We start from the raw sequence: 18,932 nt of genomic DNA, 5'->3' as shown, positions 1-18,932 counted from the left end.
TCCATAATTTTTGGAAGAACTAAGGTAAGCATGTCAATAATCCCTTTGTGCACTCAGTGTTATTTTCATTATGCCACACTGGTTTGTTAGAATTACAGTTTGCCTCTCTCATTACATCAAGATGACCATAGAGAAGAAAATGTAAAAAGGAAAGCAACATGTGCCTCTATGGAAATTATAAGGAATATCCGCATTTCGAGAGCAATGCCATATCGAGGATGATTCATAATAATACCAACGGCTACTAAGCAAAATTAACCCACCACTTTTGAATTTACTCAAAGAAAGCAAAAAAAAGTGTTTTCACAGTTGTCAGAAGCCTTAGTTGACATGGAGTCCAGCTGAATAAAGCAAAAGAAATAAATGACCGGTAACAGGAGTTGACATCAAAAGTTTTATGGAATTCCAAACTTGAGTAAATATCTTGACAAAGGCAAGTGTAGAAAATAAAATGAAATAGAACATTACTCCATTCGTTCTTTTGGGCTCAAATGAAGTATATTTTAAAGTTTACATAGAAGGTTACCACAGAATCACACAATAAAATGTCAGCTTGCCATGAAGGACTAAACAAAAAAGTATGAATGTGAGTAAAATTTTCGCTGTAATCAAGGAAGCTGTTGTAGGACAGGTGAGTGTCATAGCAAGTAATTAAAGCTATGCCATAAAAAATGCTGTGTATTTATAACAGTATAAAGTGAAATATAAGCTTAGGATAATCATGACAAGAATAAAACAGAAAGCAAGAAAATATTAAAGCAGAAATTTGTAATATCCTGGCTAAGTATTCAAATACTCTGGCTGAATTGACAGAGCTCTTTCTATCATGAGTAGAAGTCTTCCCAAATTACTTTGGTTAAAGTTTATCTTGGTCTTCTGACTTTTATCTTCATATAATTGGCAAAGTAATTTATATAATGGGAAAGAACTTGAACATTTCTTAACCCTGGCAGATAGATGATGTAGATAAATTGATACATAGATAGACTTTTTATTTTTAACTTGCACATACCAAAGCACATTTCTGTTTGACTGCCCAGGTAACACGATCCAGAGACAGAATGCTCTGATAATTTGAACTACAACTACTCTAATTTACGTCATAGTTGTTTGTCATCATAAATTAATAAACTCTCACATTTGTGTCAGTTCTCTGAAGATCTCTTTATTCCTGAGCACTGAAAGTTGTTGTTGTTGTTGTTTTTAAGGCATAGGGCCAGATCCCCAAATCTGTGTTTGACATGATGGTCCAGTCACACTTCAGCAGGCTTCTCTGTGGATAGCAGTGCTGTCAGCCATCTGCTTGCTTTGTATACATGTCTTAATTATGTGTATTATTTATGGTGTCGATAGGCTTTTTCCACCTGAAATTGTCACAACAGTTTTGCCACGTTGAAATACTAAACCGATTCCAATCATTTTTTTCTCCCCCAAGGCTAACATTAGTTGAAAGAAAGGACGCTTTCAAACAGAACCTACATGTATTGTTTCCTTCATGTATTCCTTCACTCAGCAAGTATATAGAGAGAATACCTGTTGTGTTGTAGAAATAATGCTCAACTTTGGCAATACAACAGTGACCAAGTTAGAAAGGGAGACTGATGTCTTGGCGTTTCTGTCTTCGTGGCCAAGATTATTAAATGCACAATTATTGTGAGGCTGTGTGATACCAAGTTTGGTAAGTCAGTAAAATTTTAGTAGTGCAAGTGATATGCCAAAGTAAGACTAAAATGATGAATAGAATTACTAATGATGAATAGAATTACTCTAGGAAAAAAAAAAACACAAATGGAATGGTGAAGTGACCTTTATTTGTTTTGATAAAATGTTTTTGTTAATAAGCCACGTGTCAAATTTAGCCTCTGAAGACACAGCAGTAGACCAAACACACTAGGTCCCTATTCTCATGGAATTTGCATTCTGTTTGGGGAGACAAACAAAACTAATTTAAACACCTATAAATAAACAATCTTAGATAGCAACAGAGCTATGAAGAACCAAAACTGGGTTTTAGTGACATTATGTTTGCCTCCCCAGCATTTATTTGCTCTGATTTCTTTCAAGGATTTACTTTTTCTTCCATGTAGCTCACATTTCTCTGGGAAAGCTGATGTCTCCCCTAGTACTAGAAGTGAACACAACTGTTCTCAAAGTAATTTCATCTCTTTGCAAGCCAATACTTGAGAGCAACCCAAACCAAAGGAAAGCAGTTTTTGCATTCACCTGACCTTAGATGTTAGTTCAGGGATGGGTAATGTAACACGTTCTAGCCAATGAAACATGAGGGAAGCATTGTTCTAAGCCTCTAGGGAAAATATTCTTAAGAGAAAGTGGGGAAATGGCCTGTCTTCCTATGGTTGTGATGCTTATAGTTGCTACCATATCTCTATGTGGTTAAGAGAATCTCAGCGAAACAGAACAAGGTTCTTGTTGACTGATACTGATTTCTCCCTGCCTCTGGATATCGGATTACATAATCCAGTGATCACGGTTGCATAAATCAATATAATTCTGAATTTCATGTACTCATCTGAAAATGATGTAAATGAAACCAGAGAAATGTTTAATGTATTAAAAGAGAGGTGGCAGGACAACAGGGGATAGTATAGGTTCTGCTTTAGAATGGCTGGTCACAAACGGTTTTTCTGAAGAGGTGATGTAAGGTGAGACAAGAAGTTAGCCATGCTGAGTCGTGACAGAAGACCCTTCCAGGAAGCTGAAAGAACAATTCAACAGTTGCAAGGTTCAATCAAGAATAAGGAGGTATGACATTAGAGATGAACAATGTTCCAATGATAAGAGGCTTATGAGACATATGGAGAGGTTTAGGATTCACTCTAGGAACCATTAAAGCATTTGAAGTTTGGGGATGACAAAGTACTGTCTTTTTTCTTCTATGTAATATTAAATATGATGTTTCTCACTACTGTTAAAATGTGTTGTGTAGTTTAGAGCAACCACATGTCACTTTACAGTGTTGATGAAATTAACATCATTCTTATGACATGAACTTGTCTTGTTTCTAAAGAATTGATGACAGTAATTGCTTACAGAACACAATGACGTTCAGTTAGTAAAATCCATTAACAAGAAGTAAAGATCAAAGACAATATAATTTCAATGTAAAATAAATTAAGTTTGGAAATTTTGTCTTTTTAATTATTGTATAAATAAAAAATAAAGTTGCAGGATGTAACTGCCAAAGACTGTTTTTTTGTCTAAAATAATTCCTCACCAAGACAGCATTGTACTAAGAATAGAGGTAATTGAGATAATTAAGGAGGTGTGTCTTAGAGAAGTGAGGACTTTTAGTTTGCTTAGATATATATTTACTGGACCAATTTAAAATGGTTTCCTAAATTTTCATATTGCTACTTTTCAGAAGTTGTGTATCATAAATATATTTCTTCAATCATGCATATCTGCACTAAAATACTCACTATGGAAACATATTGGCTGATTTCCACAAATATTTACTGAATTCCTTTGTGTGCAATGCACTATGCTAGGGACTTCAAAGAAAAGTATAACAAAAAATAAACAAGATTCTCTTCCTACCTTAAAATATCACAACATCTCAGAGAGAAGCACATAGAAAATAGAAAATCATATAAAATAGAATGAGACACAATTTTGAAAGCAGTATAGAGAGGAATTAGAGATCACTTTGGCTAGAAAATCAAGAAAAGGCATCCTGGACAGGCATTTCAGGGATGCCTTTACACATGAGCCTGTAGTTACAAGTGAGGTAGAAGGGATTCAAGTAATTTCGAATTAAATATGGATTTTTTAGTGGGTGTAGTGTAATGACTATAATTTACTCATGTCTGATTTGCCAACTGCTAATCTCAAGAAACAATTTATATTTAGACTCATCACAGGGAGTTATAATTGTCCATATCCCTTAACACACTGTATGCATGAAAGTTAACTATTAAAGATGTATTTCCTGACGTCAAGTAATTAGCAGTGTGATAAGAATCCAGAGAGGAAAAACAGAGAATTTGCGGATTTTTAATGCATTTTCCCCCCAGAAGCTAACTGTCAGGAAAGATGATAGAGACCACACACATAGCCAGAGCTGTGAACTATATTATAAAATAACTGCAATTCCAAATCTGATACTCAGTGCCTATGTGATTTTGCTCAAATCTGTTTGCCATCCTTAGCTTTAGTATTAATATTTGTAAACTTGAAATAATATGTGCAGATTTGTTCTAAGACATGAGAAAATGCATGAAAGTATTTTTTAAGCTTTAGAATTGTGCTTTCCAACATGGTGGCCACTAGTTATATCTGGCTATTTAAATTTAAATTAATTAAAATTGAATGAAATTTAAAATTAATTTCCCTAGTCACATTAACCACATTTCAAGTGCTAATAGCCACATGTGGCTAGTAGCTACTATATTGGCATCAAATATTTCTATCATTACAGAAAGTTTTATTGGACAAAACTGTTCTAGAATACAATACAAATATCAATTGCTTTTTCTACTTGTCTTTATGGTCAGAATAACATATTCGAGTTAATCATTGAATTATTTTAGATAGAAAAAAAACCTTAAAAAGTATAAAATCTATTTCATAAGAAAATATCTTCTTAATAAATTGTTATCTATATAGTGCTGTGCATTAATTTTTTCAAAAACCTCAATTATATTTGACAGTCCATGGAGAGAATAATTTCATTTATATATAGGATCAGAAAATGCAATCAGGAATAAAAATCATTCTGTAATCATAAGAGTAGAAGCCATATCACGTTTTAGAAAATGCTCCAAACACTGTAATATATATGTTTAAACTTTTTAATGTATAATATATATAAACACTAAGTGCATAGATCTTAAGTCTACAGCTTGGGGAATTTTAATTTACATACACATCTGTGTACCCACCACATTTCTAGTCTCAGAAGGCTTTGTTGTGTTCATTTCCTAAAAAAAAAAAAAAAAAAAAAATCCCTCTCCACAAAGATAACCACTCTTTTGACTTCAACCACTAAGAGATCAATTTTGGGTCTTGCCTCCATCTAAGTGACACTAGATAGTCTACATTCCTTTTGGCTTCTTTTCAATCAGTATTATGTCTGTGACATGAAGCCATTTTCTTGCAAGTACCAATAACTAACCTCTCCTGTTCTGATGAAGGTGAAGTGAGATCACCACTCAGAGAGGACAGCGTAGTTGCCTAACTAGTTTTCTGCTTAGCAAAATGCCTTTCCATGGTTCCAATGTATATTAACTATATATACTGTTAAGAACTTGCATAATAGATATATTTTTATGACTTTCTGCTTTTTAAAATGCAGAAAGTTCCCAAACATCATTGTTCTTGTCCTTTAAAAACTGTACTTAAAGCTTATTCTCCAAGGTGGCCGCCGTCTTTTCTGAATATGGTGATCCCTGCAACTTGAATTCTTCTGTGAGTTTCTAGCTCCCTGAAGCTGAGGGTTTCTCTCCATACAAATAGCACTTGGACATGGCAATTAAGGCAAAAGATAAGAGAGGTCTTCACTAAGAGAGGTATTTCAGACCCTCTTGTCTTTTGCGTAAAAGCAATTGTGAATAATGTTGTTTTCCTAATCCCTAGATCTGCAGTCCTGTTTAAAGATTAAACAATCATAATTGTCCTTGTGAAGATCCAAACTCTAAGCATTAGATCTGAATAGGTTTGAGCTTTAAAACTTTTTCTATGTAGAACATGCACATGAATAGAGTATGAATAGAGTTACCACTTCTTAATATGTACCAGGTACTCTGATACCCTTAACATAATCAGTATTTTGTATAAAACTCCCCCGCCCCTCCTTTTATACACCTATGAGATTCTGAAGTAAGGATTGTATTCTCCATTTATAGATGGAAAAACAAAGATCAGGAAACTTAAATAATATCCCTCATTGAAGTCAATAATAGAGCCTGGGGTCCAGCCCGGTGGCTCAGGTGGTTGGAGCGCTGTGCTCCTAACGCGGATGTCCCTGGTTTGATTCCCACATGGGCCAGTGAGCTGCGCCCTCTACAGCTAAGACTGTGAACAACAGCTCTCCCTGGAGCTGGGCTGCCCTGAGCAGCCAGAGCTCCCCACGAGAAGCCATGGGCTGCTGCGGGCTGCTGTGGGCTACCGTGTGCTGCCAGGAGCGGCGGTGGCCATTGTGAGCAGCTGGCAGCCACAAGAGCTGCCGGGAGCTGCTGTGATTGGTTGGCCAACCCACGGCTGGCAACCCAATGCCTCAGCCAGGGGAAGGACAAGGCTCCTAATACCAGCATGGGCCAGGGAACTGTGTCCTACACAACTAGACTGAGAAACAATGGCTTGAACCGGAGTTGGGGGGGAGGCAGAGTTGGGGCGGAGGCGGAAGAAGGGGAAAAATAAATAAATAAATAATAGAGCCTGGCTTCAAACTCTATCTGACATGATTGCAGACATCTATCTTTCTTTTTTTGTGCTTCCCTAAGAAAGTATGGAAATCGTATAGATTTTAAGGCAGTATTATATATTCTGTGCATCTTTATTCCTGGGTTTATATACAAAAACCAGTTCCTCTGAAGCCAGAATCACACCTTTTAGCGAGGAGAGAATTTTTCTAATTGTAAAAGCTAAAGGCTAATGCTGACAAACTGGAAATGACCTTAGAAATAGTGTAATCAAAATGTATCGAAAATAGAAAGTTTAAAATGTTTTAGGTCTCAAGTAATGCTTATACATTTTTATAATTTGTAAACTATTTATATTGTTATAAAATGTGAAATTGTGTTCTACAAAGCTATGTACTACTGTTGACTTCCAAGTTTCTTTTTCATTAAAGTAGGAAAAAGGTTTCCCTTATTATAGCACAAAGAATTAGCAAAGGCATGTAAATCAGTACTTTGATTTTATTCACTAAATGTTGTTCTGTTGCATACTGGAAGGTAAAATTGAAGATTAACATACATGTATGTATTACCACTGTTAGCATAACAGTCAGACACATTATAATCCAAAGGTGTGGTAAAGGGTTAAACTGTGTGGAAAAAGTAAAAATAATTAATGTAGAATATACAAAATCAAATATTGCCAATAAGTTGACACAATTCAGGCCTCTATTGCAGGAAAATGAATCTTTTAAAGATGTTTTTAAAGATAAAGGCATAATGGGTTCTTTTGGTCATGTCAGCTTCTCAGTGAATTTAAGAACTATTTGATACATGATGTTGTACATGGTAACTGAGCTATTGTCTTGCTCTCTAGGATTCACTTTATAGCAAACCTTGAGATCAAAATGTAGAACAGTTAACATTTCAGTACTTAATACAAACATCATTCCCTCTATTTCTAAACTTTTAGCTGTTGTCTAAGGTTTTGCTGTTTTTCCTAGCTTTTTTAGATAGATGAGGTCTCAAGAAACCATTAGGTAAAACTATTTCCTAAATGTACTATTGGGTCTGGGGAGTATGGAGTGGGGAGAAGTCTGTAAAAACTGTAGAGCCGTTGATGAGGTGTGTTTTCCCTGCAAAATACTCAGTTTCAATAATCTCCGAGAGTACTGAGTCAGTGAACCTGATATGGAAATATGTTTTAAGCAATCTAAATAATTGCTGTGATATTTACATAGTAACTGAACTTTTAAAAAAAAATCAGTAAATAATGAATGAAAAGGGGGTTCCCCCCATTAATATTTCAAGGGGAGAACGAAAAAGGCCATAGCAATGTAGTGAGTTAAAGAATCTTTAAAGTAATTAGCTTTAGATAATTGCCTTGATGAACGACTGGATTTCTGTTTGTAGGTCCTGTAGGAAAAGATTTTTATTTCCAAGATTTAGAAAAGCAGATTTGCACAAAAGACAGTTCTTGTGACTTCATTGATCTCTCACAGGGAGTGTGTTCCAGCTGAGGAAGCCAGAGTGTATTTTCTATTGGATCAAGCTCTAAAGCAGACATTTATGGGGGAATTCTTCCATTCGGCTCACAGCTGCTAGGCTAGTTGGATGGAGCTTGCGCCAGTGAGTGGAAGGTCATGAGTTTGATACTTGAACAGATCATTCTGCTTCACACAGACAAAGCTCTGTTAACAAAGGCTTAGATTACATCTAATTCCCCCTAGTGCTAGCTGAGCTCCAAGTATGAGGCTATTCCCATAAGAGGGACCAGGTTCTCTAAAGACCTGATGGGTCCCCAAGGAACAACACATAAAATTGTTTTCAGCATCACATGATTTCTGCCAAAAGGTAAAGACAACCTATCACAAAGAAAATGGGAGTCAGTAGTTTTTAGCATTTTCTGGAAAAATAATTGTTATTAAAGCAACTCAACCTTTAAAAAAACTATCAAAAATTTTAACTAGAATGCATTTGTTTTTAGGTGCGGTGGTGACAGTTGAAACTTTATTTTGGAAAAATACACTTGACTTTGCTTTTAGTTGGGGCGATGGGTAAGAAGCGGTCCCCCGGGCAGTAGACTCCCAGCCACCAAGGGTGGGCTGAAGACAGGCCGAGCTTCAGGCGGGTGTCCTGTGTCCGATGCTCCCCTGCACAGCTCCTTTCCCACAGGCTCAGAGGCCAGGAGACACCCCAGCAGCCGTTTACCATTTACTTGGGAAGATGTCAGATGACTCAGATACCAGTTTCCCATTGTGAATGTCAATCTTCACAACCACAGTCTTGGAGGAGCTGGTACTGGGTGTGGCTGAAGGGGCTGGTGACCCCACCAGAGCTGAATTTGGGCTGGCAGCTCAGGCTGTAGTTGATGCTAGAGCTTGGGAGGCTCCCACAGGCCGGGCTCAGGTCCCCGAGATAGCCACTGGTGATCTTGGTATGAATATTCATAGGTTGCATCCAAAAGTCCAGCCGGCTCTCCTCGTCCTCCAGCAGTTTGCGGTAGGCGGCAGTCTCCACATCCAGGGCCAACTTAACGTTCATGAGGTCCGGGTACTTGTACAGCTGCCAGGCCATGTCCTGCTTGGCGGTTCTGAGAGCAGCCTCCAGCTCAGCAACCTTGACCTAAGCATCTTTGAGAGCCAGCTCCCCACACTGCTCGGCATCAGCAACGGAGGCCTCCAGGGAATCCTTCTGGCCTTTGAGGGCCTCCATCTCAGCCCGGAGTCAGCTGATGTTCCAGTTCCTGTCAGAAACCCCCGTCTTCCTGTGATGCTGGTCATCCCAGGCTTCCCAGCCAATGTCGGCAGCTCCTCTTACTTTATCTGGTGCATGGTTTCAGCCTCTGCCCAGCTGCTGATGGTGACCTCATACTGGGCCTTAACCTTGGCCATGATGCTGTCCAGGTCCAGGGAACAGTTGTCCATGGACAGTACTACAAGATGTCAGCCCTTCCAAGTGGGACTCCAGCTCTACCCTGCTCACAAAAGCTTCCCACACATCCTTCCTGATGAGGACAAATTCATTCTCCATCTCTGTGTGCTTGCTGATCTCGTCCTTGTCCTTATTCTCCACCAGCCCTTGCGTGTTGACAGACTCTGCCTCCAGCCTAGGTTTCTCTGCAGCCAGTGTCCAGCTGCCGCCACTTGTTGATATAGCTCTCCAACATGTTGTCCATGTTGCTGCAAGTCGTCGTCTGCTGCTGCGGGAGGATCCACTTGGTCTCTAGAATCTTGTTCTGCTGCTCCAGGCTCCGTACCTTGTCGATGAAGGAGGGAAACTTGTTGAGGGTCTTGATCAGCTCTTTCTCTTAGGTGCACATGGCCTGGATGTTGGGGCCCAGCTTCAGGGGGGGCTCAGCAGGCACTGGGTCACTTGGACAGCTGTGATGCTCCCCACACCCCCAGCCCTGCTGTAACTTCCCGCCAGATTCATGTTGATACATAGGCCCGCCCGATAGCCGCCACCCACCCAGGAAAAGGCCAAGGAACTGATTGGGGTGCTGGGAGCACTCAAGTAGGAGCGGCTCCCGAAGGCCCAAGGGCCAGAGCTGGACACCCTGTAGGTCTTTTGGGTTACCCCTGTGGACACGGTGGAGGCTGGAGTGGAAGCAAAGAGGCCACACCAGACAGAAACTCTAGAAGGAGCTGAAAAGCTCTAGAACGCATATTTTTAAAATTATGTTTTTCTATAAAGTGGACTAGGCTTTTTTTAGGGTAAGAAACAAATAAAATATTTCTGGTCTAAGACATTAAAGTAAGGAGGCTCAACAGAGAATCAATCATTTTTGGAAGAATATTTTAAAATTATATCCATATGTGGTAAATTTTAGAAATGTGTAACTTGTTTATGCCACAACTTTTAAAGGCATTTATCCATTAACATCTTTGAAACCATTTCACTTAATTAAATCAGTATTTTGTTGGTTCTATATAGGATAATTTTGTTTTTACCCCTTAGTGTACATTTTTAATGTACAAGAATACAAAATAAAGGGACTCAACAGTACTTGAGACTGTTCTTCACTTAACTACCGTCCCTCACAACATATAGATGGTAAATAAATTCTGTTAATTTTCTCTCTCAAGTATCTCTGGAACAAGATGTTTTTGTCTCCACGTATGCTGCTAATACTTTAGGGCATAACCCTTCACCTCAACTTCATAACGTTCTCTTGTTGGTTTGCTTGCCTCCAAAATCATTGTCATCTTTCCAGAATGATCTTTCTAGAACTCAAGTTTCACCATGTCATTTCCTAGCTCCCTGTTCTCTTTAGAATAAGTGTGAGACTCTCCATGATCTGTGGCCTGTCAAGCAAGGCTTGGTATCTATGAGCCAGTTATACTGAATTAGTTCAAGTTTCCCAAATGTACATACTTGCTAATTGTTCGATTCATTTACCCACTGTTTGAAATTTCTGTTTAACTCGAATAGTCATCCTTACCCTCTTTTCTTTGCAAAACAAACAACTGAATTTTTTACTCCCTCCACATAGCATTCAACTACTTGGGGTGGGGCCTGGGGCGCTGGGCCCTCCAGAGCTCCCAGGAATGAACCATGATTTGCCTAAGCCCACGCAGTGTTTTTCTCTTCTCCTAGCCTCGCCTGTGGCCACATATCACTCTTAGTGTCACTATGTGAACCTCTGAGTCAGAGGGATGGTCTTGCAAGGAGAGAAGACAGGAATTTCCCTCTGTTCCTACTACTGGTTGATGCTCTGGGAGGTGTGATACTCTAAATAGTTTTAAGGGAATAAATGAAGGACAGATGCTAACCCGCAGAGTAGCAGAGCAGAAAGAGAAAAGAAACTGGGTTCTTTGATGGTGTCCTCAAGCCATTGAATTAACTCTGGACTGACTCAATCTCCAATTTTGTTAAAAGAGATGACAATTTTCAAATTGTTTAAGCCATTTTTAGGTGGGTCTTCTGTTCTTTGCCATCAAAAGCATTCTAATTGATACAAATTCCCACAGCTCTTAGAGAGATGTCTTTGCTCACACGTACCTCATCTCTGCTAATATTCACTTCCCCTGAAGACGTCTCTTAAGTCCCACCCACTTAGAATTCACGTTCTCTTTTGTGTTTTTAAGGTTTATGCATGTAGTTTGTACACATACTTAGATAGTACTGCAATACTCTGCTGACACATCTAAGACATGTTCTGGTGTGCTTGGCACGTATTAGGTTCTTACCACCTATCTATGAACAAAGCATGAGAAAATGAAGGACTGCTTCAATTCATCAATTCATTTAGGCCCATAGAGTCACAGGACTGACCTTCATATAAATGGTAAGCAAATTATTCTTGCTGATGAAGATAAATGTTAGTTCTATATGCATAAAAGTGTTATTTAACTATGACACGCCAAAGCCATGGGGAGTGGAAATCACATTTTGAGATAGTTTTGCTAATATTACATAATTTTGAAATATTATTATGACATCTTTCATTGATTTAGAAAAAAGTCTTTGCCCTTGAAAGCTCTTAATATGCATAATTATATTTTGTTCTTCACAATACCTTTATGAAATGTAGGAGAGAGCAGTGTTTTTTAACATATCTTCCAAGTAAGAGTCCTTTAGCTATAGAGAGGATAATTTATTATTTGCCTGGAAAACTGAACTCCTCGAGCCTCCTTTTAAAAAGCACCTTAGATTTACAATCTTCTCTCAGGTTAGTCTCCTTTTTATCTCTTTCTGGCTACAAGTTCTATTAATAGATTTTCACCAACGGATGAGACAATCTATTCTGCTCATATTGCATGAGAATCACCTGATATTTTTGTTAAAAAAGTTATCTTCTGTGCCTCATCCTAGATCTTCTTAATCACACTGACTGGCGTTGTTTAGAGTTGAAGAAACTATGCTTTTTACAGTGTATCAGGGATGGAGACATGAGTTTTAGAACCACGATTCTGTGGCCTCATTTTTAGTTTACTTTTTCACAGCTGCTATCACTTACTCTGATCCATATTTATTTTCCCAGGCCATGACTGTTATTAGAGTAAGACTGACTCCCATCCCTTTTGCTGCCTGTCCATCAAAATAGGGCCCTTTCAAAGCGTGGTGTTGCCTACGCAACAGCTAAGCAGACAACATAGATACTAATATTCTAGAGGTTAAAGTCAACCAAGCTGTACTGAAATATGCAAGGCAAGGTTGCTCTCTCACTGTCCACTTTCTATTTTGGCAGTTGCTGTAGTGGCCTCTATATTCCCACATATGGGGGCTGTGTTGTCAGAATTTAGTCTATGGAATTCAATTTTCCTTACTCAATAAGAGAAACGTTACCATGTTGTAGTAAAACCTGTTTGCTTGGTGCATAGAAAATACTCAATTATATTCACTTTTTTATAATTGCATTAAAATTACGACAGACTTAGAGACACAAACAACACAAATGTATTTCTCACAGCTTCCATGGGTGAAGAGTCCAGCATAGCTAAACTGGGTTCTCTACTCAGAATCTCACAAGGGTGCAAGAAAGATGTGGACTATGGACTGCTCTCAGCAAATAAAGGTTGCTGTCAAGTTCTTGCCATGCAGGCTCCTCACAACATGGCAGCCTACTTCTTCAAGGCTGGTGCCTGTATCTTTATGACCTCTGAACCCTCTTTTAAAAGGCACACTTAATTAGGTCAGGTTCACATAGGAAATCTCATATTTGATTAAGTCGACTGATTTGAGCCTTTGATTACATCTGCAAAAACCCTTTACCTTTACCATATAATGTAACCTAATTACAAGAATGAAATCCATCCTATTGGTAGGCACCACCTGCCATTAAGGGTTAGTGATTATACAGGGCACGTACACTAGGAAGTAGGGAGGTTGGAGACCATCTTAGAATCCTGTCTACTACAACAATAAATATGTATTCATTTTGAATATTTTTGGCATTAACTATTTTTTATCAAGTAAAATTTGACGAGTAAATGTAGAAAAAAATGAAAGAAGACAAAAGAGTATGTAATGAAAACATGTGTATTATTACTGGTATCCTTCCCAGTTTGTTGGCAATGATATTTTAGAAGATTCTTATATATGTTTCCAGAGTATGCTATGCATCTAGGTGCTAAAACGCTATTTTTTCTCATTGTTTTGTTTTTTATTTATCAATCTCCAAGATATATAATTAGCAGCACATATATATCTACCACATATGTGTGTATGTTTATATATATGTATTTGTAATATTATTCCATTGTACAGATGTACCTTCAGTTATTTAACTAGTCCTCTTTTGATAAAAATACATCTACTCTTTTATTATTGTAAATATATCTACTATTTATGTCATTTTGCATATGTTTATATGTTATAGGATAAATTCCCAGAGGTAGAATTTAAATAGTAAGTGTGCTTAATGTTGATTAATATTACCCATTGTTTTCAAAGATGTTGTATCAAGTTACACTCACAGTCTCCTTCTATTATCGCCAACATTGCATTAGAAAACTTTCAGCTTTCCCAATCTGACAGGTGAACAATGATGCCTCATTATTGCTCTCATTTATATAGCATTTAATACATTCGAAAGCCATTGTATTTCTTTTTTGATAGATTGCCTGTTTGTATTCTTCATTAGTATTTATCCTATGGCATTTCTTGTTCCCTGGCACATAGTGGAATATTCAAAGAGAAGGACTTCCCCAGCCTGAGAAGCGGGAAGTATATACTCTTCCTGAATTTTCAAAGCATAGCGAGTCAATTGAACACCTGCATCATCAGGAAACCAACTCCACGACTGGGGCTTCCATCCCATGGGACGCCTGGTTCTTCTCTTCTACCTCCTTCCTCCCTCCCTTCTGCTTCACCAGATAACAATCATGTCAGGTCGTTTGTAGCCAAGGTTTTGTATAGTAGGTAGCTTTAAAAATGTTTATGTTGAAATAAATAATAGGCACAGACTCAGAAGATACGCCTTTGAACTCCAGGTGTGATATTTGTTAGTTGTCTGTCCTCAGATAAATCATTTCACCTAATAAATCATTTCACCTAGCTGAAGCTCAGTGGTCGTAAGCCTTAAACTATATAAAATATGTGAGAATAAAATAAGCTAAATAAATTATTTAAAGAAAATAAGTATTTTCACTTTTTTTGCCATTGGTTTACTATATGATGCCAGCATGTTCTGAAAATCCAAATTAATTTTAATCTACAAATGCAATGAATGAGGTAGCACAAATAAGTATGTACAAATGTCAGTCTTCGTTGTTACTTACCCAGAGGCAAAGCATAAGCAATGCCACAAAATAATGTTTTGGGAGTTTGAAGTCCACAATGCTATTAAAATGCAAGATGATGAAGAATTTTTTTCCTTAAGCTATTCAAAACATTCAACAATCTCATCAATCTAGTTTAAAAATGCTTATTCTGAAAGGTTTCTAAATACGAAGTACTTTTAAAAATGTTAAAAAAGCCATCTTTGGTATACAAGAATATGATAAATAAAAGTAGATGTTCAAATGAGAGCAACACCTGAAGAGACTAACATCTGATGTTAGTCTCTTCAGGTGTTGTTTGGATTATTTGCTCAATGGTTAGTCCCTTTGAAAAGCTTGAGAAAAAGAGAATGAAATTATACTGTCACTACACTCAAGTAAAACAGGTATCACCTTAAAGTGTTTCTAAAATGTTCTTTCTACAAAACATTTTATTTAAATATATAAATTGTTATAACAAATCACACTTTAAAATTTTATCCATACATTAATTTGGAAGGAGATCCATACCGAATAAGACTCTACATTGGTAAACTGCTTGTAGGATCATAAATATAATGGTCAGTCTGTTTCCATATCCTTCCAGCCCTCCAGCCTTCGCATCTGGGGGCACCTGAACTCCACCTGCAGCTCCAGTCCTACCTCAGGCCATTCCACACTGGAAAAACAAATGAGTACAGATTCATGCCTCAGCACCAAGATCCCTTCCACTGGAGTGAAGTAATGTGCCTTGGGTCATTTCATGGGGTGGAGGTGGGGAGGCCCCGTGAAAGGTTAAGATCCACCAGCTCTGAGTTGAAGATTTTCAGTGATCTCAATATGCTACCGGACGCCTAATTCTCCCTTACACTTTGACTTGCTCTTTCAGTCCAGGAAGTGAGCAGAGACTACCACAGCCCTTATTAAAAGCTGGCTCAGAAGAAGGGAAGGTATTCAATGTCTCCCACTCAGGAGTATAGGATGCTCACATACACCTTATTAAAACACATTCAGGAAATATACAGACTTTGAGGCCTCCACAGAATGTATAACTAGGCCATAATTGCTCTTCCACCTGTTTCTTAAACAGTAAGACTAATAAAATGGAAGGGGTCTGTATGCTTGTATAAAAGTAGCACAGCCTGTTGGAGGAAAGGGGGAGAGGAGAGTAAAGCTGAGGAGAATCTCTCTCTACACTCAGTATGGAGTACTCTGCAGAAAAAGACTTCCTTAAAGGTAGAAGTTGAGCCAATCTTACCCATATTTGTACCCTGAATGAATGCAACAATGAGGAAAGTTGTCTACCTTGTTTAACAGAGTTTCTTAAACCTGCTGTAAGGGGAAAATGTCCAATGAGGCTGGTTGGCTAGAAAACTAACCTAAAAGATGCTTAGCAGATAGGGCTTCAAATTTATGACATTCGTCCCCCTTCACTTTCTGTTTCAAATGTGGTAACCACACCCCTACCTTATACCTTTATACTTTAATCCCTTAGTTGATTTCATGTCTGCTATGCTAGTCCTTTTGAGTCTTCAACCCACTATCTTCCAAAGGACCAGACTAAGTTAGAAGCATAAACTCACTCACGGACTACTTGTGTGAAGTAAGAAGGTTGCTTTACTTTCCTCATCTATAAAATGATAATAATCATACCAACTTCATTGGTTTTTAAATTCCTTGAACATAGTAAGACAAATTATTACCACTGTTATTTTTTGTCAGTCATGGGTGCATTTTATCTGGGCCTCTGAAACTACTTGCTAAATCCTTCTACCATCTGGGACTTCCATTACTTTTGTCCCATCCACCAACACCCTGCCTGCCACTGAGGTGTGGGTCTCTCTGACAGAACATGCTTTTCTTGTTAAAGTTCCTTGTACTTGCTGTTGTTGAAACCAGTCCTGACCACCTGTATAGACCATCAGCTCCCAAATCATCTATTAATATCCAGTACACTCCCAGTCTGGCTACTTCACTGACTCAAGGTTTGGTCACTGGTTTTACTCAGTGAACACATTATTGAATTTAGCAAAACCAGTGATAAATCCAGTGCATATTCTAGTGAAATTCAACAGAGGAACTCTATAACATTTCTTCCTTTCAGCCACTCTGCTATTTCTAGATAACTTAAGGAACACACTTTAAGCTTCCACAATGCAAAACTAGAAATTTTTAAATAGCTGAGGGTTAGTATTGCAAAAGAATTCGAAAGAATCTAACCACGTTTTATTAACATTCCTAGTATATTCTCATGTTCTTGCTTTTAAATTTAATTTGGAGCTCATGCGGAGTTGTGTCACAGAACTGGATTTATTTGTTTGGAAGACTCTCAAAAAATTCTAAATCCCAATTACAGATGCAGAGTTTTCCAAATTCAAGCATATACCTCAAACACATATCGTCACCAAAATCCTATTTCAAAAAATGATTTATTCTTCTTCTATTCTTTAGAGGTTTTGTTAATTGATGGAGCTAATGCTATTCCTATAATAATAAGTATTATTAATGTAGTGAATATGATTATGATTATTAATGTGAATATGATTGACTTTTTTTATATTAGCAAAGAAAATAAAAATGTAACTGTTACATCCAACACCATGCACCTTATTTCTGGGCTTTCCTCTCTTACGTGGAAATTGTTCGTGTTTGTGGCTAAAAGAGGGTATAGCCGCTTGAAGTCATCCTTCCCAGGTCTCTAGTTTGAAAGGTCTAAGCTTTTGAGGCTGGATTGTTGGATAAACCTTACTGGGGTTGGAAGCCATTTGACTTTCAAAATGGAAAGAGACCAACGTGATCCCTGCTGGGTTTTGAGATGGTCATGTATTAACTCAGCTGCTCCTAAAGAAAGAGTGTGGGCCTCTGAGAATGCCTGAGAGGGACCTGAACAGAGTAGTCTCTGAGGGCTCCAGCTTTGGGAATTTTAGCAGTGGTCTTTGAGGTTAACACTGTGGTCAGTACAGAGGGAAACTGTAAGGAATATTCTGTCTGGAACAACAATGCTTGATTAATAGAAGACCATAAAGAACAATGGTGGTGATGGTGAGCAGCAGGGACGAAAACACTTTCTCCATGGTTTTGCCTGAGCAATGTTTCTTATATGATACAAAATGGAAAAAAAGAAGGCAGTAAACATGAGCTGATATTGACTTGGGGGTAAAGTCACAAGTTTTCCCTACCTGTATGAAACATTGACTGGCATAACGTCATATAAGCGCATGTGTGTCATGGATCTGTGTCCCCGGCCCATGTATGCCCTTACCCACATGTACCCACATGTACATTTGGAGACTTGAGAGATTGATTACCCTGGAATTCCTATTTCTGCCTCAGTCTCAAGCAAGACTCAACAACAGGCTCTGACTGAATCACTCTATAATGAGTACCTGTGAGTGCAGAACACCTGTATCTGGCAGGAAACGTAATGATCAAGTCAAGTATCAGCCAACCCACATATCTGACAGTGCTGGTTTTGTACATTCCAAATTACGGCGTCAGAGGAAAGTCTGTCGGACCTCGCTCACAGAACCTTGCTTAACTGTTCTCTCGGGCACCTCTCCAAGGTGGGTGCCATCCACAGAGGCACATCTTGGTGACTGCATGAAAACTCTGTGCAAAAAAAAAAAAAAAAATAGGTCCCTTCTCTCACCAGGTGGCTGCGACCTTATAGTAACATGTTAGGGCTCAGTAAGTGACAGGCAGGTTGGATTTCAGCTACCACTTTCCCCTTTCGGCTGGGTGCTCTTATATAGGAGACGAATTGCACAACCCTGTGTGGCATCCCTGATATCTTGTCCAGATTTCTGAAATTGGTCTTCCCGGGTAGCAATCTATAAGCAGTCAATGAACCTTTGTGATAATTTAAAAAATAATTTCCCTCACTTACCCATAATTCCTCTGTTAAAGATGCCCCGACACATATATCAGCAGTGGAGAAATAGTCCAATAAAAGTAAGAGTCACTGGCATATATTTCACAAGGCATATTCATTGACAAAAGATGAATGGTTTTACTGTGGAAATTTAGGAATAAAAATAAAATTGTGTACTTGGAATCAACCTTAGGAATAAAAAATATAAATTTTGATGGAAAAGAAAATAGACATTAGAAAGTAGCAGAATGTTGATTGTGGGGATCTAAAGAAGGCAAATAGAAATTGGACCAAAAAATGAAGAGATTAAAGTAAATGATACAGAGTGAAGAAATGCTTCATCTAAGTTCCTTAAGATATCCTTGAACATGAACAAGCTGTCTGATTATGATCACAATCTTGATAGAAGAGTTTATACATTTCCAAAAAACTATTACCTTCCCAGAATATCAGAATAATAGAACACCATTGGAATTAGGAAACACTGAAACAGTTGACATC

General features: G+C 38.1%; 1 pseudogene; it reads right to left on the bottom strand.

Annotated features, from left to right (window-relative positions):
- Window positions 1-8,563: 8,563 nt before the first annotated feature.
- The window catches only part of LOC117012226 (keratin, type II cytoskeletal 8-like), a 49,885-nt pseudogene continuing 39,516 nt past the window's right edge, over window positions 8,564-18,932 (bottom strand).

The sequence above is a fragment of the Rhinolophus ferrumequinum genome, chromosome 20 (genome assembly GCF_004115265.2).
Source record: "Rhinolophus ferrumequinum isolate MPI-CBG mRhiFer1 chromosome 20, mRhiFer1_v1.p, whole genome shotgun sequence".
Classification (NCBI taxonomy): Eukaryota; Metazoa; Chordata; class Mammalia; order Chiroptera; family Rhinolophidae; genus Rhinolophus; species Rhinolophus ferrumequinum.
Note: the sequence above shows the minus strand (reverse complement) of the source record. Positions and strands in the feature narration are given on the sequence as shown.